Here is a 24,645-nt window from a genome sequence, read left to right on the forward strand (position 1 = left end):
ATGGCACAGGATCAAATCCTAACACTGCTATGGAGTAATCATTGAGCACAAAACCAGGAGTAAATCCTAAAAATGGCCAGATGTGCCAAAAGGGGGGGGGCGGGGAGACAAAGCCCAACAACAAAATAAAGAGGAGGAAATAGAAAAAGGAGATATCTTTATAAGTGCCCAAACAAGAAATTTAAGCAGAACTCTGTCTGAACAAAACAAAACAATGCCAAAAAACTTTTAAAAAAAGAAAATATAGGGGGCCGGGCGGTGGCGCTAGAGGTAAGGTGCCTGCCTTGCCTGTGCTAGCCTTGGATGGACAGCAGTTCGATCCCCCGGTTTCCCATATGGTCCCCCAAGCCAGGAGCGACTTCTGAGCGCATAGCCAGGAGTAACCCCTGAGCGTCACCAGGTGTGGCCCAAAAACCAAAAAAAAAAAAAAAAAAAAAAGAAGAAAAGAAAAGAAAATATAAACAATTAAGAAAATACATAATGAATTAGGAGCATACTTTTCAATTTATGATTGTTTGAAGTTTTGTTTTGTTTCTAGGGCACAGCTGGTGGCACTGAGAGTTTACTCATGGCTCTGCACTCAGAATTTACTCCTGGCAGAATGGAGGGATCATATGGGATGCTGGGGGTCGAATCTGGGGTGGCCAATTGCAAGGCAAATACCCTACCCACTGTGCCATGCTCAGGCTTCCGTTTATGATTGTCTGAAATTTTTTGCTGGTGATAATAGTTTCACAATCTTGATTTGTTTGCATATTTTAGTACAAATTATATGAAGATTAGTACACTAGATACCTATGAAAAATAATCATCACCTCCCATACTTGTTCTTAATAGCAATTTTCTACTTTTAATGTACTTATAAACCATTTCTAAATTTACCAATTTTTCTTCTAGGTCTCTAATTGGGAGATTGTTTTTTCATGTCTTTTTTCAGATCCTCATACATGTTTTAAATGCTTCTAGATTTCTATAAAATTTTCTTAAAATGTCTTTCCCCAATTCAAACTATCATACTAACATATTTGCAAATCTTCACATCCAGTACCACTTGATACTAGAAAGACTCAAGGCTTAATTTCTTTTCTATGTACACTATTCCTCTGTAACTATTATCTAGTTTCATGGCTTTATATGTGAACAATTCTTTACTTATAGATAATAATGTCCCAAATTAATAATAAAAATACAAAAAAAGGAGTAAAAATAGATAACTGAAAGAAGAGATAGACTAAAAGTGACATAAGGACAGTAGTATAAAGAATTGGGGCACTTGGAAGTAGTGAGAATGCAATAATTTTCTGTATCATTAACACTATTGTAACCATGTTATCACAACTATAATTTAAAATAACAAAAACCCTCATCACTAACCACAGCATAAAAAAGATGAAATTAGGGGCTTAAGAGAACTCAATGAGTTAAGTATGTTTGCTATGCCTTGCAGGATGCTGATCACTACCCTCTGATCATGGGGGGCACAACCACTTGATAGGAAGGAAGGAAGGAAGGAAGGAAGGAAGGAAGGAAGGAAGGAAGGAAGGAAGGAAGGAAGGAAGGAAGGAAGGAAGGAAGGAAGGAAGGAAGGAAGGAAGGAAGGAAGGAAGGAAGGAAGGAAGGAAGGAAGGAAGGAAGGAAGAAGAAGAAGAAGGAAGGAAAGAAAGAAAGAAAGAAAGAAAGAAAGAAAGAAAGAAAGAAAGAAAGAAAGAAAGAAAGAAAGAAAGAAAGAAAGAAAGAAAGAAAGAAAGAAAGAAAGAAAGAAAGAAAGAAAGAAAGAAAGAAAGAAAGAAAGAAAGAAAGAAAGAAAGAAAGAAAGAAAGAAAGAAAGGAAGAAAGGAAGAAAGAAAGAAAGAAAGGAAGAAAGGAAGAAAGAAAGAAAGAAAGGAAGAAAGGAAGAAAGAAAAAAGAAACAAAGAGAAAGTATGAAAGAAAGGAAGAAAAAGACATAAAGTGAAATCACACATAAATGCTTAGATTCTAAGTGGATGGAAACTATAAAGCCTATATTTTTGAAGGAAAAATGCAAAGTAGGCCAAATAAAAGATTGACCAAAGATTAGAAAGACAAAACCACACACTTAAGCATACCAATACATTATGGTTAGAGAAACTGCTTTAAAAGGCTTATATTTTCTTCCCTTTTGTGGTCACCACTGAAGAGGCAAAAGTCAAACTAAGTTCAGTTCCTTTGAAATTGCTATCTAAAAGCAAGAGCCATAAAAAGTGATTTCAATATACCTTCTCACATTCATAGGAAGGTTATACTTTCCCTTTTTTCTAAATATCTGAGAGAGAAAAAGATGTCTAATGCATGTTCATCTGAAAGAATAACAAGTTTACATTTCATGAAAACTCTACAAAGGTCAACAGGTTAAGTCAGTACAGGTTTATAAGAAGGAATGTATACCTACACTGATTTCACACAGTGAGAAAAATTAATGACACAACTGTTCATATGGGCAGTTATCTTAGCAAAGTGTTAGTTACTGAGTTATAATTGCAAAAAGGCCACAAAAGGATCCTCAAAATTATTTTTGGAATCTTGCCAAATACCAAAGGAAAAGGGTAACGATAAAGAAGAAATAATTGAGAAGATGCATGTATAAAGTGATCTGATTAAGTAGCCTTCATTTTAATACTACTAAAATAAGAAACAGGGGCCAAGAGGGCCAATTAAGAAGAAGCTGTTGTGTCCTGCTGTGATCAAGGCAAAAATTACACTATAATTTAGATTAATCTACAGGGAAACTGACCTGAAACCCCAACAAACTCCAGTCATACCCAGGGACAAAAGCAAATAATTTAAATGAATTAGCAGTAGACACCTTTGACAAAATAAAAAACCTATCTGAGCAACAAACTGTGATGGGAAGAGTTCTCTAAGATTAGGAACTTTGTCCTGTAGAGCATAAATGAAGTTACCAGAATACCAGGCTTCACGACTCTACAAGACTGACAGTTTTACAATACAAACAAACTAGAGCAGATAAACAGGAATTAGAATCACAGGCAGGCACCATTTTGGTCACCTCTTATAAGTTTGCTGGTGGATCCCTAGTTTTCATACCTTGAGAAAAAATTCCAGAGGAGATCCATACCACCCCGAGTTAACTTAACAAACCAGTCATCTGATAGGTCCTTATTAGGATTGCTTATATTAATAAGCAAAGCTGGCCCCTTCACATTGACTGTTGGCAAATAAATCATACCCTTATAGACAGAAAGCAGCCTCCGACACCCATAGTTTAGACCACTATTCTGCTTTTACTCTCTTACAGTGCCAAAGATACACTTTGTGAATCTCCTATTAAGCCTTTCCTGGTACAGATTAACCAGACACCAGAACTGCATGACTATGGCACCCTGGATGCTTCAGGGCACTAGTAACTTTGAACCACTGATTGTTGCCCTAGCCTTCTAAATGGGTCTCGCTGATGCCTCCAGGAACTTGCAATTTTGAACTCATGTCACATCCAAGGCCTGTTTAAATTTGGCACATAGCCACCGCTGGGCACCTGTGACTATGTACCACTGCTCACGGTATAAACCTGCTCAAACTTGGTGCACAAGTGCCCCCAGGCACCCACAAACTTAAATTCTTGGCAGAAGTCCAGTTTTGATACACAGATGCCTCTAAGGACTATGATTTTGAACATTTATTGTAACCCATAGATGCTCAAATTTTGTGGTCCAGACCTTGTTAAAACCATTCTGCACCACACACACACACACACACACACACACACACACACACACACACACACACACACACACACACACAGTTTAAGTTCATTGGCCTTACCTCTATAGCTGCTTCCAGACATTCATCACTGCAAATCCCAGTTACCAAACAAACCAGCACTGTGATCCAACCACTGTCAGGCACTCTGACAGAAAATTAACTGTCATTTGATGAGCATGTCTTGCTTGGATGTGACTGCTACTATGAATCCTGCGTAGTCTTCTTGAACTTGATGTTGCAACCTTGGTGGGGCACTTGTGACCAAAACTCCCAGTGATTGCCACACAAACTCAGAATCTTAAACACTGCCTGACATTTGTCATTATAAATCTCTAGTCATTGTCTTAAGCAGTCTACCACCTTAAGCTCTCATGTAGAACTAGGTCTAATGAGGACACAGAATTTATTTATAAATGTTAACAAAAGACTGAGAAAAACCACATGTTTATTAGAGCTATGTAAACTCCCTGATAAAAACTTCAAAACAACAATCCTAATGATGCTCACTAAATTAAGGAAATTAATGTAGAAAAAGTTTCAAGAAGGAGGAAGTATGAGAAAATTCAAAACGAAATCAATGAGCTAAAGAACATAATATTTGAATGAAAAGTAAATAAAGGAACTCAAAGCAATATGATACAAGCTAAAAAAATTGAGTCGGTAAACTCAAGGTTATAATATGAAAAATCGTTAAAAAAGAAATATAATTTTAATTAGAAAATACAAATGTTTATGGACAATATTGAATAAAAACATTTGCATCGTCATAGGACTTCCAGAATAAAAAAGGAGCAGAATTCTTTGAATAAATAGTATCTAAGAATTTTCCCAAATTAAGGAAGGAAACTGAATTAGGAAGCTTAAAGAATTTGAAATAAAATAAACAACACATATCAGGACACATTATAATTATAATTAAAAAATTCAAAGATAAAGAGAAAATTCTTTAGGTCATTTAAAAGTAAAAACTATAAATATATTCCCAGTCCCCAGACTGTTTGAACCCTACCTCAAGGAAGACTTCCTTGGGACCCCTGATACCACCACCAGGTGCATTGGAACCCCCCCAGGACTCTCATACACACACATGCTAAACACCTTCAGATCAGAGAAAAAGAAAAAAAAAATACCTGGCAGTCAACTTCTGCCCAAGCTCAAGGGTTCTTGAAAATTTAGGTTAGTCACCCAAGTTTTGTGTTTTAGTGTTATATCATACTAGACTCCAAATACAGTTCTCAACATGGTAATGCCTTGACAAAATACTTCAATTTATCCATCTTTATTTGATTGTGCCTATTATCAAGATCTAATGCTTATGTCCACAGAGACCAAGGAAATAGGCAACTGCACACCATAAACTTTTGTTACAGGCCCCATTCATTGATCATGTTTTTACAATTTGCTTTTTGAACCAAGTTAGTTTACTCTTAGAGCACAATACACATTGTCAGTTTGCTTCCAGGAAAGAAATCTGGATCCTCGAGACATAGTAAATGATACGCCTGGGGTAGAATCCTCTTACGGAGCTCACTATCTTATTGCTTACTACCCTAGATGTGAAAATTATGATTGTTCTAAGAAATCTCTATGCACAGTCTAACCTCAGAAGCTTTTATCTAGCAAAGTTCATTCCCACCATTGATGAATTGCCTAGAAATTGGAATACATACACCCCATGTGCTGGTCTCACTTTTTTAAGTGCTCTGACCCATTCCACAATGGTCAGTCCTTCAACTGCAACCTACAAATAGAGCTCCATGTCTGTCTATATGTGTATGTGTGTGTAAGTGTGTATGTAGTGGACTCCTCTATGCTTGTCTAACTGCACATAATCTTCACATAATTGCACATAATCTTTACCTATATTGTATATAATTTGAATTATATAATATCCCTCCTCCCCCATCCCTGTCTACCACCTTACAAATCCTCTTCAATACCCTCACACCCTCAACCCTGATCTTCTATCTCCCTCTATTTAACCCTTTTCACCCTCATATCTTAATTCCTCAGGAATCGGAACCTTTCCCCTACCGCAGCAAGATGCCAACCAATTCCCAAAGTGAAAGAACACCCTTTCAACCCACTATGCCCTTGCCCCATGCTACAGACCCAATCTATGCAGCCCTTTTTCTCTCACCTCCTTCCACTGTAGACTGTTGCTTGCTACAGAATTGGGCTCCCAAGAAACCCTCAGCTCAAGGACACTAACTGATTCCCAACTTCTTCAAACCATTTCTCAGACTCCACAAGACCACGGGTGGGATGAAACTGTGTTTTGGAGTCTACCACCCCACAACTATCTCAAAAGACTTTAAGGGAATATCTATATTTATTTTGTATGTTTCTGTAGATGTATTTTCTTATAGTTATAATCCTTAGTGTCTATCTATTTCCATATATAGAGGTAGCTTCCACCATCCCTGTTTTGGATATGCTTAGTATGAAATATTTGTAGAAAAGTCTTGTTTTGGTTATGAACTCAGGTTAAAATCATGTTATAGTTTGTTTAGCTTGTTATTTTTACCCCTGTATGCACCAGGAGCATCATGTGGCATTGCTCCTTTTTGCATAGGCACACTAAAATGGGGAAATTTTACATATAGAAAGAAGTTTTAATCTAATATGGATAGGAACTCTTAATGTTTATAGTTCAGGGTGCCTTTCACCATGAACATTTGTCATGGAGACTTGACTTAGTCCTCAATGGATCGGACATCGGTCATCCAACTCTGAACCTCAAATATCAACATTGGTACTGACACAGTTTATGGCACCAGCACCAGGACTCAAACTCCCCCTGGGGGAAGCCCAAATGCTGCTCTGGCTCCAACCTACTTTACGGTAGGTTCATAAGACACCCTGACAAAGAGAAAATGTCAACAACTTGATCTAAGGTCAGGATGCCCTACCTCAGCACCCAATTGTGAGATGAAATCAGAAAATGCTCCATCCTAGGATCTGTGTAAGAACCACAATCTCTAATTATAGAAGACTGACTATACCAACTGCGACTAAGCAGAACTTTTCCTGGGACACAAAGAAAGACTTTATCCTAGGCTTCATTCTGGGATCTGTACAAAAATCAAGATCTCTAACTACAGAAGACTGACTTTGACAAACCCAAATGAGCAGAAATTTTTCTGGAATCATAAAGAGACTTTGGGGTTGGACAACCAACATGCCTGGAACCTGTAGTCAGTCTTTTGACAGTATGCTTTATGGGTAGAAACACCCTGTATCCCTTAGGTCAATAAAATTTCCTTTCTAATTTCCCCAACATTTGCTGTGCCTATGTAAAAAAATAAAAATAAAAAATAAAAAACTGCCCCCCTATTTTTTATTTTCTTCTTTTAATTTTACATGTATTCTAGATAAGAGCTACCACCTTTTTCATAGAACTTTAGAACTTGAATTATTTTGTTTTGCCTAATATTTCTATATCTTCCTACAAAATGAGAAAAGAAAAAAAAGTGGATGAGGCCCAGGGGCCAAGTGGTCTCAGGAGCATTGAGTGAGGAAGAAAAAAATGGTCAGATCTAAATACCCAAGCCAAGTCAATGACAGTAGAATCAAGCAACTCAAACTATAACAAACTAAACACAAAATGAATTTGTTACACTGTTAGATCTGGGGGCAGGGAATGGAGGTATGGGATGGTGGGGGGGGTCAACACTGGTGGTGAGAATGGCCCTAATTCACTGTCATTTAATTACTGAAATACAACCGTGAAAGACTTGTAACTCACAATAGTCTCAATAAAAAAAATTTTTTAAATATAAATATAAGAGAACTCTCATAGGGCTGTAGATTTTTTTTCATGCTCTGTGTGTGTGTTTATATGACCACACCCAGGCAATGTTCAGGACTTATTTCTGGCTCTGCATTCAGGAATCACCCCTCATAGAGTTTTGGGTAACCATATAGGATGCCAGGGATCAAATCCAGATCAGTCACATGCAAGGCTTTATCCACTCTACTATTTCACCAGTACCAGGACTGCATATTTTTTAACTGAAATTCTATAGGCAAAAGATAATGGCATGATAAATTTAAAGGGTTAAATGAAAAAGACCTCTAATCAAGAATACTCAATCAAGAATATTCAATTGATGTAGAGATTTTAAGTAATGATAAATATTTTCATCAACTAATTTCAATATTAATTCATTACAATACTTAGAGCAGCCAGTTACCTTTAAAATATAAAATGTGGTTGAGACCAAAGCAACAGCACAGCAGGTAGGGTGTTTGCCTTGCACAAGGCCAACCTGACCAAGTCCCAGCATCCCATGTGGTCCCCAGTGTACTGCCAAAAAAAACCCCTAAGTGCAGAGCCAGAAGTAACCCCTGAGCATTGCTGGGTGGGGTCCCAAAACAAAAACAAAACATATTTATATGCATATATAGAGAGAGAGATTGTGGGGAAATAATGTAATATTGAGTTATCTTAAATGGAATTTAAAATGTATTTACTTTCTTTTTTTTTTTTTTTGCTTTTTATTTTAGGGCCAAATTAGGTGATGCTCAGAGGTTACTTTTTGATCTATACTCTGGAATTACTCCTGTAGGTGTACCACATAGGCACCACATAGGTTTCTGGGAATTGAACCCAGGTCTACCAATTGCAAGGCAAGCATCCTACTCACTGGCCTACTTACCTGCCAAGTGCAAGATTTATTAGCTTTAAATTAAATTGGATATAAACTTAATACCAGAAATTTAAATCTCATATTATTCTCAAAGAAAAAATAAGTATGAAGAGGGAAATGGTGGGTTGGAGAGATAGAACAGGGGTTAACTTGCTTTGTACCCAATGGGCCTTGATCAATCCCCTGAACATGGCCTCCTAAACACCACCAGGAGTGATTCTTGAGCACAGACTCAGGAGTAAGCCCTAAACACTGTTGGGTATGCTCCTCCCCCCCAAAAAAAAAGAAGAAATAGAAGGAGGAAGAGGGGGAGGAAGAAGAGGAAGATAAGAAGAATGAGGAGGAGAAGGAAACAAGTCATCACAGAAAAAAAACAAATATCAAATGATGAGTGGAAGATATGAAAGAACAAAGAAGCAGAACAAGTAGCAGTAAAATCAATAGAGCTGTAAATTCTTACATATCTATAATTTCCCTAAATATCAGTATACTGAACTCCAAAACAAAAGGTACAGAAAGTATAGATAAATCTGAAAATAAAACCTAGCCTACTTCTAGGAGACCTATGTGAGTTCCAGTGATAAACATAAACACAAAATAAAACTTTAAAAACAATTTGGACTACAATAATTAAACTTTAAAAGTGTGACTGTTAAGGAGGCAAAATTGCAGTTAGAAAGGTCATTTGGGAGCAGTAGCAGTAAAAAGTTGACATGTGAGATTGGTTTTGGGACATTCAATATCTGGAACTCTATTATGGACACATTTGTAAATCATGGTGTTTAAATAAACAAATTATTTTAAAAAATTTTAGAACAATCATACAGGAAATAGTAGCTTAGGAAAAACATGGATAGCCACATTTATAACAGACAAAATAGCTATCAGACTGTAAAATGTAGTGAGAATTATATGGATGGTGAAGAATAAATAGGGATCAATACATCAAAAGTCCCTCATTAACACAGGTGTGTACCAGAAAATACAGCAACAAAATATACAAAGCAACTACTAACAGGCCTAAAGAGAAACAGCAACAGAAATACTTTAGTAGTGGGGCATTTTAAACCCAGTCTCAACAATAAACAGATCAATGCAACAGAAAATCAACAGGAGAAACCGCAGCTTTAAATAAAAATTTGAGCAATCTGGATTAATGACATTTGCAGAGTCCTATGAGCACCCCCAATATACAAATACAAATTCTTCTTTAATGCATGTGGAATATTCTCAAAGATACAATATATCTTGGGACACAAAACAAATCAATAAAATATAAAGATTGAAATCCCAGTGAGCATCTCTGGCTCACAATTAAATAGTGCTAGAATCCAATCATTAAAAGAAAACTGGAGAAAAAAAAAAAACCTCAGAGATTTTGAGACTAAGCAATTTGCTACTACTGTGTGTCAATGAGGATATCAAAGGGAGAATGAAAATATTCTTGAAAACAAAGGAGAGTGAAAACACCAGTTATAATACACATGACACAGCAAAAGCATGGTAAGAAGGAAGTTTGTACAAAGAAAATCTTACATCAAGAACAACAACTATGTTGAATTAAGCATCTAAATTCGCATCATAAAAGATACAAAAGAAAATAGGGTTGGGGAAATAACTCAAGAACTTGATGTATTGTCTCGTAAATGAAAAGTCCTTAAGTCTATACCTGGCACAGAAGGGTATTTCCAAGCATTTGGTGTGTGTGCCCATAGTGATCCCTGAGTACTAAAGGTGTAGCTCCTGTTGCCCAGCACAACTGGGCTCAAGTACCATCAGCTAGTCCAACTACTAAATAACCCAGTCTGAAGGTTAAGCATCACTGGAATTGTCACCACGGCTTAAGAACTCTGCACTGCCCCACAAAATAAAACTACATAAAAAAGAAAAAAAGAAAAAAATGAGGAGCCGGAGTGCTAGCACAGTGGTAGGGCATTTGTCATGCATGCGGCCAACCCAGGGGTTTGATTCCCAGCATTCCATATAGTCCCCCAAACCAGCCAGGAACGATTTCTGAGTGCAGAACCAGGAGTAACCCCTGAGCGCTGCAGAGTGTGGCCCAAAAACAAAACAAAGCAAAATAAAAACAAAGAATCATGAAACCCAAAGTTATTAAAAGAAAGAAAATTGTTAAAAAAAAGTTTCAGGAATAAAAGAGAAATCAAAATGGCAATATATAAGATTTGTGAAACCAAGAGCTGTTTATTTAAAAGATTAAACAAAATTAACAAAACCTTGGATGGAAGGAAGGAAGGAAGAAGCACAAATAAATAAGAACAGAAATGAAAAGAAGAAAGTCACACAGTTATCACAGAAATACAAAGCATCATAAAAGACAACTATGAACAACTTCATGCCACTTAAGTTGGAGAACCTAGAAGAATGAACAATTAAAAATCATATAACTCCCGAAGGCTGGGGCAAAAGAGAAAAAAAATCTTCTAAGGCTGTTAAAACAAAAAGGAAATAGAAAACTTGAGAAAGCCTATTACAAACAGGAAATTGAAACAGTGATCAAGTCATCCTTAAAACAAAAGACAAGGTCCAAATGGTTTAATTAATATATTCCATCAAACCTTTAAAATGACCTATTTCTATTATTCTAAATATCTTCCCCAAATGATGAAAAGAAAAACTTTTCAAACACTTTTTATGATTCCAACATTTCTCTGGTACCAAAAAGACTAATAATAGTCTTTTTATTAGACTATTAGGGAAATAGATCAAAGGGCTAGAGCATGTGCTTTGCATGTGGACACCCTAAGTTCAATTCTGGTAGCCCCAGAATCACCAGGAAAAATTCCTAACACCATAGGTGTTAAAATACCTACCTGTCAAAACAAACAAGTAAAATGAGAGAACGAAATCCCTAATGTACATAGGTGTAAATGAAGATCCTAAACAAAATCTTAAGAAGCTAAATTCAATTATGCATTAAAAGGATATTAAACCAAAACAGGGATACAAGTTTGCTTTAACACAAATAATTAATTAGATTAAAAATAAATGTTACACCTTAATTAATGTAAGATACTAAGTTAACAAAAGAAAGAAAAAAACAGATCATATAATCATATCACTAGATGTACAGAAGCTATAGACAACTATTATTCAACATAGGCCTACCCACAGCAACTAGGTAGTAAAAATAAATAATAGATTATATTTGGAAAAATAATACTATCACTAGTTTAAGATGATATGATTATATGTATAGAAATACCTATAGAAGCTACAAGAAATTAGTTATACAATAGATAAATACACTAAAGTGGTAGGATATAAAATAATCATACAAAAATGTGAGGTCTTTAAATATGCAAATAACAGATTAGAAGAAATGAAAAGGAGAAAGTAACAAGAAATTAAGAAACAAATTCCACTTGCAATTGTATTGGAAGAATTTAGTAACTAGAAGTCAACTCAGAAGAGAGACTCATCAGTCAACAACTATAAATTTTTGCTTTCCAAAAAGAGAAATCCCACAGTAAACTGCCCAATATCCCATGTTTGTTCGTTGGAAGATCATTAAAATGATTGTCCTATCCAAACCATTATTTAAATTCAATGTAATTCCTATCAAAATCCAAATGGCATTCTTCAGGGGCATGGAATAAATATTACTAAAATTTACCTAAATTATAAAAGACTCTAAATAGTTTAAAGAATCATGAGAGGTCCAGGGGATATGTGAGCCATCACATTCCCAATTTTATACCTACAAGACTAATGAATAAAAGCACCATGAAATTGGGTCTGAAGCAAGTGTATAGTTGGTAGGGTATTTGCTTTGTATGGACCAACCAGAGTTCAATTCTTGGAGCCCCATATGTTCTGTCCCAAATGATACACCAGGACAGATTCCTGAGCACAGAACCAGGAGAAAGCCCTGCGCACCTTAGGATATGACCCTCCAAAACAAAACAAAATGTAAACACTATGTTATTAAAATAAAAGCAGACGCTCAGATCACTGTAATACAATTAACATTGCAGAAATAAACTTTCCTATATGTAACAACTAATTTATAAGAAAGGAGCCAAGAGAATAAAGAAGAGGAACGTCTCTTCATCAAATGGTGGTGGGAAAAATGGATAGCAAGCCAAATGCAGAAAAATGAAACTGGATATATTACAACATACCTTTTAAAGTTGAATTTAAAATGAATTAAAGACTTGGATGTTATCCCTTAATCCATAAAAAAGATCAAAGAAAACATAGAGAACTCCATGATATTGGCATCCAGAGTGTTTTCAGGAATTCAACTCTTGTCAGCAAGGAAAACAAAGACAAAACTAAAACAAGTTTCTGAACAATTAAACAAAATCATTAAAACAAAAAGAAAGAGGTGAGAGAAATAACTCAAAGGGCTGAGCAACTTGCCTTACAAGCTCAAGGCCAGGAGAGCACTGCATGCCTATCCAAGCACTACTAGCCACAGTACTAGTTGGCTCCAGAGCATAAACTTGTGTGGCTGGTATTCCTCAAGGACTGAGCAGCACTGCACCACTGGATCTAAACATTAAACTGTTAGGCCGGCAATACTTAGTCACGTACATAAGAAGTTGTCCCTAGGACATTATTGCTAGAAGTCTCCTCCCAGGAAATAAAGATTTCCTATTGAATGAAAATATTTGCATATCACACACCTGACAAAGGGTAATTATATAAGATATATAAATATTCCACCAAATTCAACAAAATGTCATCCAAAAGTAGGGAGAATTGCATATACATCACCAAAGAAGACATACAGATGACTAGTAGTCATATGAAAACTGTTTACTATCACTTATAATCACAGAAATATGAATCAAAATGCCAAGGAGATATCACTGTGAGAATGGTCTATAATAATGCAGTAGCAGGGGGGTGGGAGGATAAAACCCTCACTCTGCTACTATGGATGTAAATTGGTCTAGACTCTATGGTCTAGAAAGAAAAAAGAAAAAAATATGGAATTATCTTATGTAGTGTTTAAAGAAACGAAGAAGAGGAATAAGTTCTTGTAAAAATAAGTCCTAAACTCTGACCATAGAATTGCAGTTACTATACTGGGTTGAGGCTAAAAAGATTCAATGAACAATGGTAGAGTCCAGAGAGACAGCACAGGGCACAGGGCTTACTTTGCATGCAGCCAACATGAGTTTAATCTCTATCTTCCCATGTGGTCCCCTGAACCCTACCAGCAGTGATCCTTGAGAGTAAAGCCAGGTGGAAGCCCTGAGCACTGCTGGATATGCTCCCTCCTCTAAAAAGAGAAAAGAAAAGAAAATTAAAAAAAGAAAAAAAAGAAAAAGAAAAACAGGGGCAGAGAGATAGCATGGAGGTAAGCCTTTCATGCAGAAGGACAGTGGTTCGAATCCCCTGTGCCTGCCAGGGCGATTTCTGAGCATAGAGCCAGGAGTAGCCCTCAGCGCTGCCGGCTGTGACCAAAAAACCAAAAAGAAAAAAAAAAAAGTGAGATAGTGTATTTGTTTAGGCACTTGCCTTATATGGAGCCAACCCTAGTTCTACCCTCAAAGTCCACCAGAAGTGATCCCAGAGCCCACCAGAAGTGATCCCTGAGCCCAACAGAAGTGATCCCTGAGAACAGAGCCAGGAGTAAGCCCTGAGCACTGCCAGCTGTGATGTAAATAAAAATAAATAAATAAGTAAATAAATAAATAAATAAAAGTACACCAATGGACTGTGGTAAAAGGATATTGACCCTTTGGTATTAGGTGTGGCAAGGTAACATTAAAATATATAAATATTTAAACCTTGTAAAGCTGTGTTAATTAAGTAAAACCATTAATAAACATTTTAACTGTTAAAATAAAACAAAAGAAAATCAACTCAATCTTCTCCTTTTAGACTACTAGTCTACCAAATGCCTCATAGTCCAACTGTCAGAATTGATTCAAGTTCTTTTCTATTAATTTGATTTAAAAAAAAACTTTTACCAGAAGTAAAAAAAAATCAAATACTTTCAGAAATAAAACTAGGTTCCTCCATTATAAAAAATTTCCACTGCCTCAATCAATAACAAAATAATAGTGAAGGCCTTCTTGGCCCTTCTGCAGGTAGAGTAAAGAATCAAGAAGCTAACTTTGCCTTTGTTCTTCTTTGAGTCTTCTTACTTTGAAAGATGCACTGTATTTAAAAACCACCATGTTTTTAAAATAATCCAAAAATGAAAGAGGGCAAAAGTCAGAGCATACTCCAGGTACAAGGATATATAATTGGAAAGCATTTACAAGTAGGTACCTGAATTTTTTCAAACCACATCAATGAAAGAAGAGGTTACATAAATGGCTCTTGAGTATTGAAACTTCAAGTATGTTCACAAATCTGAAGGTCTGCAAAGTAAGAAAAAATTCTTGCTAACATCCCTTAAAATCTCCAACACAAACTGAGATGCTAAAAAGACATTTTTATATACAATTCACATTAGAAGACAACAGAAGCCTCCTAACAAAGAGAACATCCCAATTACCAGCATCTCTCAGCATATAGAATAAAAGTCTTAAGATTTCATTTCCTAACATTATCTGATCTGGAGTTTCACTGGCTTTGTTTCAAAATTAATACCTCAGAGAAAACTAAATTTTATGTAAATTTTCTAATAAGGACTTTAGCATAATGGTACAAATTTATATGTTTACAGTTATTGTTAGCCTATTGCACAACTTTGTCTTAGGGATATACCATGGAATGCTCAGACTCCCTGCTCAATGCTTGGGGATCATTGCCAGTGATACTCAAGTAATCAGATGGTGCTGGGATTAAACCTAGACATTCTGCATGCAAGCATGTGCTCCATCCAGTCTGTTATCTATCTCTCCTACTGCTAATGAGCAACTTCCATATTAACTTATTCACTGCCCAATATATGTATTTGTGGTTTTTTTATTAATATAAATAGGGCAGAAGTTGTGCTGTACCTTGCAAAAACTATTCTTTACTACATAGATATTTCAGTATATAATGGTTACTTGAGTAAGAGGACCTGGATGACAGCTGAGGCTCTATAGAAATGAGCACTTTCAGGTTCTAATGTCCTAGAAAACTAATTTTGGGGGGCATACCCGGTAACACTCAGAGGTTAGTCCAGGTTATGCACTCAGAAATCACTCCTGGCTTGAGGGACCATAAGGGAGGCCGGGATCAAACCCAGGTTCATCCTGGGTCAGTCGCATGCTAGGCAAATGCCCAACCACTGCTCTATCGCTCTGGCCCCACCTAGAAAACATTTACCAAAACATTATTTCTGTCTAATCTAAGATTCTATATATAAGTTGCATATGTGTATATATTTTTAAATTCTCATAAATTCAACCACCATTGGAGATAATAAAGACAATGAAGGATAGCAAGAAATGGCTGGGAGAGATAGTACAGTGAGCAAGGCTCTTGCCTTCTAAGTTACCAACCCCACTTCAATTCATGGCATCCCAGATGAGTACTCAGCACTACCAGGAGGGATCCCTAGGCTCAGAGTCAGGAGTAAGCCCTGAGCACAGCCAGGTGTGTCCCCTTAGTCAAATAAAAAAAATAAATATCTTTTTTAAAAGCAAGATAGCAAGATATTAGTGAAAAGTCAACATTTTCTTCTCCATTTGCTAAGACAAGACATATTTGTTATCAAATTCAATATATGTTATTTTAAAATTTACATATCAATCACCAACTGGCTTAATTCACCTACATATTTGAGCTATATAACAAACAAAGAAAACAGGCATGGTTGAAAAGTCAATAAAAGTTAAATCAAGGCCACCCTGGGACCCGGACCAGGCAGCCAGAAAAGGTGGGTGTCGGGTGGTCCCTCCTGGAGGGGATTCCAAGCTTTCCCCGCCCTTCCCCCAGTGAAGCGGGGAGGGCACAGGGAGGAGGGTGGGTAGATCCTGGCTTCTGGTTCTTCACTGAATCCTTTCTTGATCTGGAGGCTAGCTCTAGCCAGCATGGGGTCTGGGGAGACCCCAGTTCAAAGGCCTTGTCCCTAGCTTGGGGGTGCTGGGAGCCTTAGTAGGCCCCCAGCCGTCCCCTCTCCTGCCCCCTCCTCAGCCTCCGGGCCTTCCCTGGGACCCAGCCCAGGTGGCCAGAAAAGGTGGGTGTAGTGTGGTCCCTCCTGGAGGGGATCCCAAGCTTTCCCCGCCCTTCCTCCAGTGAAGGTGGGAGGGCACAGGGAGGAGGACGGGTAGATCCTGGCTTCCGGTTCTTTATCGAATCCTTTCTTGATCTGGAGGCTAGCTCTAGCCGGCATGGGGTCTGGGGAGACCCCAGTTCGAAGGCCTTGTCCCTAGCTTGGGGGTGCTGGGAGCCTTGGTAGGCCCCCCAGCCATCCCCACTCCTGCTTCCCCGGCCTCCAGGCCTTCCCTGGGACCCAGCCCAGGCGGCCAAATAAGGTGGGTCCAAAGTGGGGGGTGCTGAGATTTGCTCATTTTTATTAAGGCAGTCTCTGGCAATTTCTTACCAGTCTACATGTTCAAAACCAAGCAGGGGCTATCGCCCCCCCCCCCCCGCGCACAGTAAATATTAATAGTATATCCTATTCTTCAGTTATGTTTTGTGTATGTAGAATGTCCATCTTGTATTGTGCCCTTTCACTCACCCCTATAAAGCTCATTTTCACTCCTTAACTCTATCACCCCCAAGCATCAGTTACCCCCCCATTTACCCTTTTTAACTTCAGTACTTCACAGTCCCAATCACACACCAAAGTGGTGCACTGGATTTAACAACCCCCAACTATTTCAAAAGACATAAAATGAACATGTATGGCCTTTGAATATTTTATGTCTATTTTATTTGACCGCTATAACTCTTACTAAATATTCTCTTATACAGTGAAGATTTTCCCCACTTTTTATCTTTTTTTTCTATCTGTGAGCTGTTCAATAAGGAATTTTTGCTGAAAGAGTCCCTCAGATTAATGCTTATGTTTAACCATGCCATGGGGATTTTTGGACTTGTTCTTGCAGTCCCTATATGGGCCTATAACACCATGTGGCATTGTTCCTTGTTTGCATAGGCACATTAAAATGGGAAAATACTATACATACAAATAAGTTCCTATCTAATAGAGGTAGGAACACAAAAATCTTGTACAGTAATGGGTCCTTACACCCTGAACATTGACATAATGACCTGACACAGGCCTCAGAAGAATGGGCATTCTTCATTCACCCCTGAACCAGGGAAACTAACTACAAAACATCCAAGGTCATCTGTAACATCATCTGGAAGCAATCCTCTACCAGGGAAGACCCTACCACTGCTCTGACATTGACCTGCTCGAAAGAGACTTCCCTCAACACTAAGAAGACTTGACAACAATGACCTGCTTACAGGACAGGGCTCTCTGCATTGCCCTTTGATTGTGAGGTGAAACTAGAGGACACTCTACACCATCCTGATTTTAATTTAGAATATGCAGATTCCAGGATCTTTAATACAGAAACATAACACCAACAACAGAGACTGTAAAAAATAAAAGTGTATTGGCACTACAAACAATGACTTGGATTGGACAAACTAGTTTGCCTGGAGCCTAAAGTTGGTCTTCTGCCAGGAAACTTCAGGGGTAGGGTCTCCTTGTATTTAGCCCAGGCTTTTCCTTTCCGTGTCCCTTATATTTTGGTGGGCCTATGCAAACAATAGCTGCAACTCTAATACCATTTATATGGTGTTCCTTTGACTCTAATCCTTAAAAAAAAACCCACTTAAACTTTTGTGATTAATTTAAACTAATATGCCTGGGCAAGGAAATGTAAGAAAATATTATACCTTCAATGTTTAAGGAGTTACATAAGTTTTATGGCCTTAGATTGCTTTGTGTACTGCTAAGAAATGTTATAATGTACTACAATATGGGGACTTAAGGGACAAAGTAATTGTACATGGGTTCTATTTTATTTTTCTTAATGTTCTTTGGCTGAAAGTTCAAAATTAAGGTATCAGCAAGGTGTTTTCTTCTAAGAATTCTGTTTATGAGTGATTGTCCTTCCACTGTAACTTTACCATTTCCTCTTTCTTTGCATCTTTGTTCTCATAATTAAAAATAAATTTATAAAAAAAGTTAAATCAAGGCCAAATTAAACAAATGAGACACCATACCCCCAAGATCATCAAAGGAGATCATTGTTAGGTGAGTAGGTTTAGTAACTTTAGCAAGGAGGATTTGCTATGTCCATCACCAATACAAAGAAACTTAAAAACAAACCCCACTGCAAAACTGATGTATAACTGGTTGTATACAACTGTATTTATTTTATTTTTTAATTCTATTTATTGATTAATTGATTGGTTGGTTATTGGTCCACACCCAGCATTGTTCAGGGGTTACTCCTGGTTCTGCCCTTAGAAATCGCCCCTGGCAGGCTAGGGAACCATATAGATGTTGGGAATCGAATCCACTCCCTCCTGGTTGACTGCATGCAAGGCAAATGCCCTACTGCTGTGCTATCACTTCAGCCCTCCAAATGTATTTTTAATTTGTCATGCTGATTAGCACTAAATTTTATTGAACTTCCATAAATGTCCCATGAATATTTTTAACCCCTTACTAGTAGTGCTAGTAACAAATAGACAACCATTTAACAATAATCTTATTTCAAAAAGACATCATAACATAAATATAATATTCAGTGGCAATTATGATCACCAAAATTAATATAATAAATAATTTATTTTAATAAAAAGTCCCCATTTTGTACTATTTCTAAAGTGACTCAATAGCTTTTTAAACACTGGCCATTATGTGATCATATATAGGATATAGGATATAGGATGCTAAGGAGTTCATATATAATCATGTGGGTCCTTTCAGAGATTTGTCATATGTAACTTGCAAGCACTATACTTCAAGGGAAACAATAGTTTTCCTTTACAATATCTATTAGAATTTAGACTGTCTAGTATTATAATTACATACCAGGAAAGCTCAGAGATTCAACTGAAAAACTATTTTGCAAAGCTGTGAGATATAAAATTAAGATACAAAATAAAAACAACAAATAGTGTGACTATATAGTTGAAGGACTCAAAAATATAAAATGTGCAGGAATAAACTCAATAAGAAATGTTCGATGGTATACCAAAATATTAATAAGTGGTAAAGATATACTTAGTTGGTAGAGTTAACCAAAACTATGTCAGTTACAAAAGAATTGATTTATAATTTCAACATAAGCCAAAGTAAAAAATATTTACAGAGTTAGAAAGATAATGCTGGAGTTAAGTCATTTGCCTTGCAAGCTGTTGACTCTGATTCAGAAGCTAACACTGCATATGATCCCCTAAGCACTGCCAGGGGTTATTTAATCCTGATTAGAGTCAGGAATAGCTCATGAGCACCACTAGGTATGGCCTAAACCCACCCTTCCACTCCCAATTTAAAACACAAACTGGTAATAGTTTTTTTGAAATTAGATGAACTAATCAGAAGATTTATGTGGAAAAAATAATTAACCAGAAAAAAGATAGAAAACTGAGGAAGGAGAAAGGAAAGGGAATGAAGGGGAATTAGCACTAGCAAATACTAAAACAAAATCTAAACTCCAGTGTGGCAATGGTTATTCATTAAATATTCTGATTAAGAGACTATTATAGAAAGCATAATTGTTAATGAAAACTGCAATTTAATATATGAAAAATTTTAAAATAGTATTTTAAATTATTAGGTAAAAATAAGCCCCTTCCCAAATAATAATGTGGGATGAAAAAGTATTGTATTTCTCCATACTCTAGAAAATCACAATAAATTTCAAATGATTTATATACAAAGTAATGAAAGCATATAAATAATAGGAAAAAACATAGGAAGTTAATTTTTTAACATCACAGTGGAGAGTCTTAATATTTATAACTCTAAATTCAAAACCCACAAAAGAAAATTACATATTTAACATTATAAAAATCTAATGAAAATATTTAAAGACAGATGACAAAATGAGAAATTAAAAACAAAAATAGTAATCTATTTTATATATGAAGAACTTCTTGAAACCACTAAAAGACCATACAAAAAATTGAAAACTAGGCAGGAAAAAATATTTGAGTCATAAAAAGAAGTTCAAAATGGCTAGTAAACATCAGTAGATGATCAAGAGAAATAGATGCTATAACTATACTGTGCATCAGTTTTCTGGATGACAACCACTAACCTGATAATGCATTTTAGTCTTTGTAAGACTTTCTTGTTCATTAGAAGGAGATAAAATTGGTACAATTCTTAGGCAGTGAATTTTGCAATGTTTATTGAAGCCACATCTACAGATCTAACTAGTTTCACTTATAGAAATTTTTCCTATAACATTTTATTATCATATCAAAAATATCATAGGTGCCAATAGAAATTAAACATTTACAATTTTAGAGAAATTAAAAACTGAAAACAATTTACATGCCCAGCAATAAGAATCTGATTAAAAGATGACCATTTATTTATAGTATCAAGTGCCTTACCACCTGTCATACTATCTCTCTGTAACCTCTGAAGTGAAGTATTATATAGTTTTAAAAAGAAAATTGAAGAAGCTTTCTAGTATTGTGTTTTGGGGTTATACTTGGCAGTGTTCACTCAAGATTCACTCCCTGCTCTGAACTAAGGGATCATTTCTGGAAATTCTTGGGAAAGAATATGGAATGCCAGATATCATGATTTTGTTTTTGTTTTTGTTTTTTTGGCAAAAGTGAAGGATTAAGATTATTGGGCCAGAATGTTAGCTCAGAGGGTATGTGGCTTACATGCAGCTGACTTAAATTCAATCCTTGGCATCCCATGTGGTCCCCAAAGTACCACCAGGAGTAATTCTTGAGAAAAGAGCCAGGAGTAATCACTGAGCATCATTTGGTATGACCCCAAATTGAAAAAAAAGCAAACTATTGATATTTTCTGGCAGATGCATAAAATAGTTACAAGAACATATCAGAAAATAATTAATTCTAGTTAAATGTGTGTGTGAGAGAGTAAGAGAGAGACAGAAAAAGAGAGAGAGAGAGAGAGAGAGAGAGAGAGAGAGAGAGAGAGAGAGTCAATTTATATTATCTTCTTTGCTGCCAGGGACTCTTTCTACTAAAAAGTACCACTAAAACCACACTTTGTAAAGAGGAAGCTCATACATTTTTTTTTTACTTATTTTTGCTGCTTTTCTAAAGATAAAAGAAATTATGCACAAACAGAGTGACTTTCTTTAAGCCTTTCTCTCCCTTTAAGCCCTTATTTAGTTTGTTTTTGAGGTTTGTTTGTTTGGGGGCCACACACAGCAGTGCTCAGGGCTTACTCCTGGCTCTGTACTCTGGGTTCACTCTAGTAGGACACTGGGGAAGTATGTGGTGCGGGAATCCCAGTTTATGAAGTGCACAAGGCAACTTACCTTACTATCACTCTGGCCAAGGATTTTTGGGTCTTTTTTGTTTGCTTGTTTGTTTAAGTTTTTGTTTTATTATTATTTTTTGATATGTTTTTTTTTTGGGGGGGGGTGGCACACACCAGCAGTGACCAGAAGCTATTTCCTGCTCTGTGCTCAAAGAACCATTCAGTGTCAGGGATTGAACCAGGACACCATATGAAAAACATGCATACAGGCCCTCAAGTTGTCTTGCCTCCCCACTCTGTGGAGGGCAGGGTGCCAGATCTAGCCATACTCAGGGCTTACCCCTGACTCTGTGCTCAGGGTACATGCGTGGCAATTACTGCTAGCAGTGCTTAGAGGACCATATGAAGTGTTCATAACTAAACGCAAAGCAAATGTCTTACCCATTGTTCCATTTCCCCGGACTGTTTAATCTCTTTTAAACATTAACATACAAAACCCAGGAACCACCAGCCCTTCAATTTCTTACCTGCTATCATATGTTTTAAGCTGCTATAATAGTTACCACAGATTTGGCAGCTTATAAATAACAAACTTTTGTTTCTTTTACTTTAGTGGAATCTGGAAACGTGAGAGATCAGGGAAACTTCATGGTCTAATAAGAGACTTTTTCCAGGTTGGAGATTCTCTTGCTAAATCTTCATTTAGTGCAGGGGTCTCAAACTCACAGCCCGTGGGCCATTTGTGGCCCTCCGTACAACATTTTGTGGCCCGCGGCCGGCCTTCAAATATCGCAATATTCGCGATTATTTGCTAACCGAATAATCACAATAAAATCGCATTAGTAAGAAAAAATCGCATTAAACATTCACATACCTCGAGCAGTTCCGTTCGTGGTATGCAAATGTTTAATGCGAGTTTTTGCAATTTTTTCTTACTAATGCAATTTTTTAGTGCAAATATTTGGCAATAGAATAATCGCGAATACTTTGCACCTAGCACTGACGTCTTTTCCGCTGCTCCTGCCCGCTGTCCCTTGCATTATTGAAGGCCTAAGGAAGAGAAGTTTGTTACAGAATTAGATTTTGTCATACCTTCATCATGACTTCATCAAAGCCTGCAGTGAAGAGAAAGACTGATGACAAACACAGACAATTTCAGGAAAAGTGGGAGACGCAGTATTTCTTTGTTGAGCACAGGGGCATCCCCACATGTCTTATTTGCTCAGAGAAAGTTGCAGTGCACAAGAAATACAACTTGAAATGCCATTATTCAACTAAACATGCTGAGGAATGTGCAAAATATCAAGGAAATGAGAGAGCCAAGTGGGTTGCCAGTCTTAAAGCATGTCTAATGAGGCAACAAGATATCTTCAAGAAAGCAACCAAAAAAAAAGTTGCATCAGTCAGAGCTAGTTACATGGTTAGTGAGATGATTGCTAAGGCAGGGAAACCATTCACAGGAGAGTTTGTTAAAAAATGCATGTTACAGGCTGCAAGTATTATCTGTCCAGAAAAGAAAGGTCAGTTTAGCAAAATCAGCCTTTCTGCCAACACTGTGGCAGAGTGCATTTCTGACATGTCAAGTGACATTTATCATTAAAGCCAAATGTTTTGATGCATACTCAGTTGCTCTTGATGAGGGAATTGCATTAAATCGATACAACACTTTGGGATTTGCCATTATAATGATGTTAATCCTCCCAATCCATGAGCAGGATATGTATCCATCTCTTTGTGTCCTTTTTTATTTCTTGAAGCAGTGCTTTGTAGTTTTTTGTATAGGTCTTTCACCTCATAAGTTGTTTTTTGGTTTTTTTTTTTTTTTTTTGGTTTTTGGGCCACACCCGGTAACGCTCAGGTGTTACTCCTGGCTATGCACTCAGAAGTTGCTCCTGGCTTGGGGGACCATATAGGACACCGGAGGATCGAACCGCGGTCTGTCCAAGGCTAGCGCAGGCAATGCAGGCACACCTTAACTTTAGCGCCACCGCCCGGCCCCCTAAGTTAAGTTATATATATATATATATATATATATATATATATATATACATATATATATATATATATACATATATATATATACCTAAGTTAAAGTATAACAGACACTGCGCATCTCACAATTTATGTCCGTAGTGTTGATTGCAATTTTGAATTATGGAATTTCTATAGGCCAAATTTCAATGACCCTAGATAGACTAATTGACACTAAGATGCCTTAAAAGACATAGTTAGTTTAACCCTCAAATTAGTTTTAACCCTCAAATTAGTTTCATCCTCAAACCTTAGTTTAACCCTCAAGTTAATCCAGGCAGAAAAGGTCATATCTTCAAGTATATGATCTTTGTAAAGAGTTTTATCAGCTTGATAGTGGAAGTAAACTAAGAAGAAAAGACAGTGATTTAAAAGAGCAGCAAATGAAACAATTGAGGGGCGAAAGGAATAGTACATACAGAGTAGGGCACGACACCTACCAGGTTGGTTGTCAGTACTCCCTATCATTTCTCAAACTCAGGTGTGATCCTTGAACCCAGAGGCTGGAGTGTGGCCCCAAACCAAAACCAAAAATAAAATAAACAAGTAGACAATAGTGAGATAGCTTAGAAGAGATAGATTATTGTTTTCAGTTTGTACTCACTTCATGAATTAAAATGCATCACTAACCACCTCATCTATCTCTAGTTTTTCCCTAAAATTACCCAAGAGAATAGATATATTAGTTGTGGAGTTGAATAGTTCATGTGTTCTGTACTTTGGTAGATATAATTTAAAAAGGTGAGCTCCATATATGAAAAAGAAACCAAAGCAAAGAGAAATGTTTGGAAGAGAAATTTCTCCCTTTTTAAATCTTTAAATGGCTGAGGAGGTATACCTTTTCTTAAGATAAGGGGCAGAGAAAATTCAATCAAAGTTGCTTTCTGTTTGTTATCTGTGAGTGGTGTTTCTTCAGGC

The sequence above is a fragment of the Suncus etruscus genome, chromosome 5, assembly GCF_024139225.1.
Source record: "Suncus etruscus isolate mSunEtr1 chromosome 5, mSunEtr1.pri.cur, whole genome shotgun sequence".
In the NCBI taxonomy this organism is placed as follows: Eukaryota; Metazoa; Chordata; class Mammalia; order Eulipotyphla; family Soricidae; genus Suncus; species Suncus etruscus.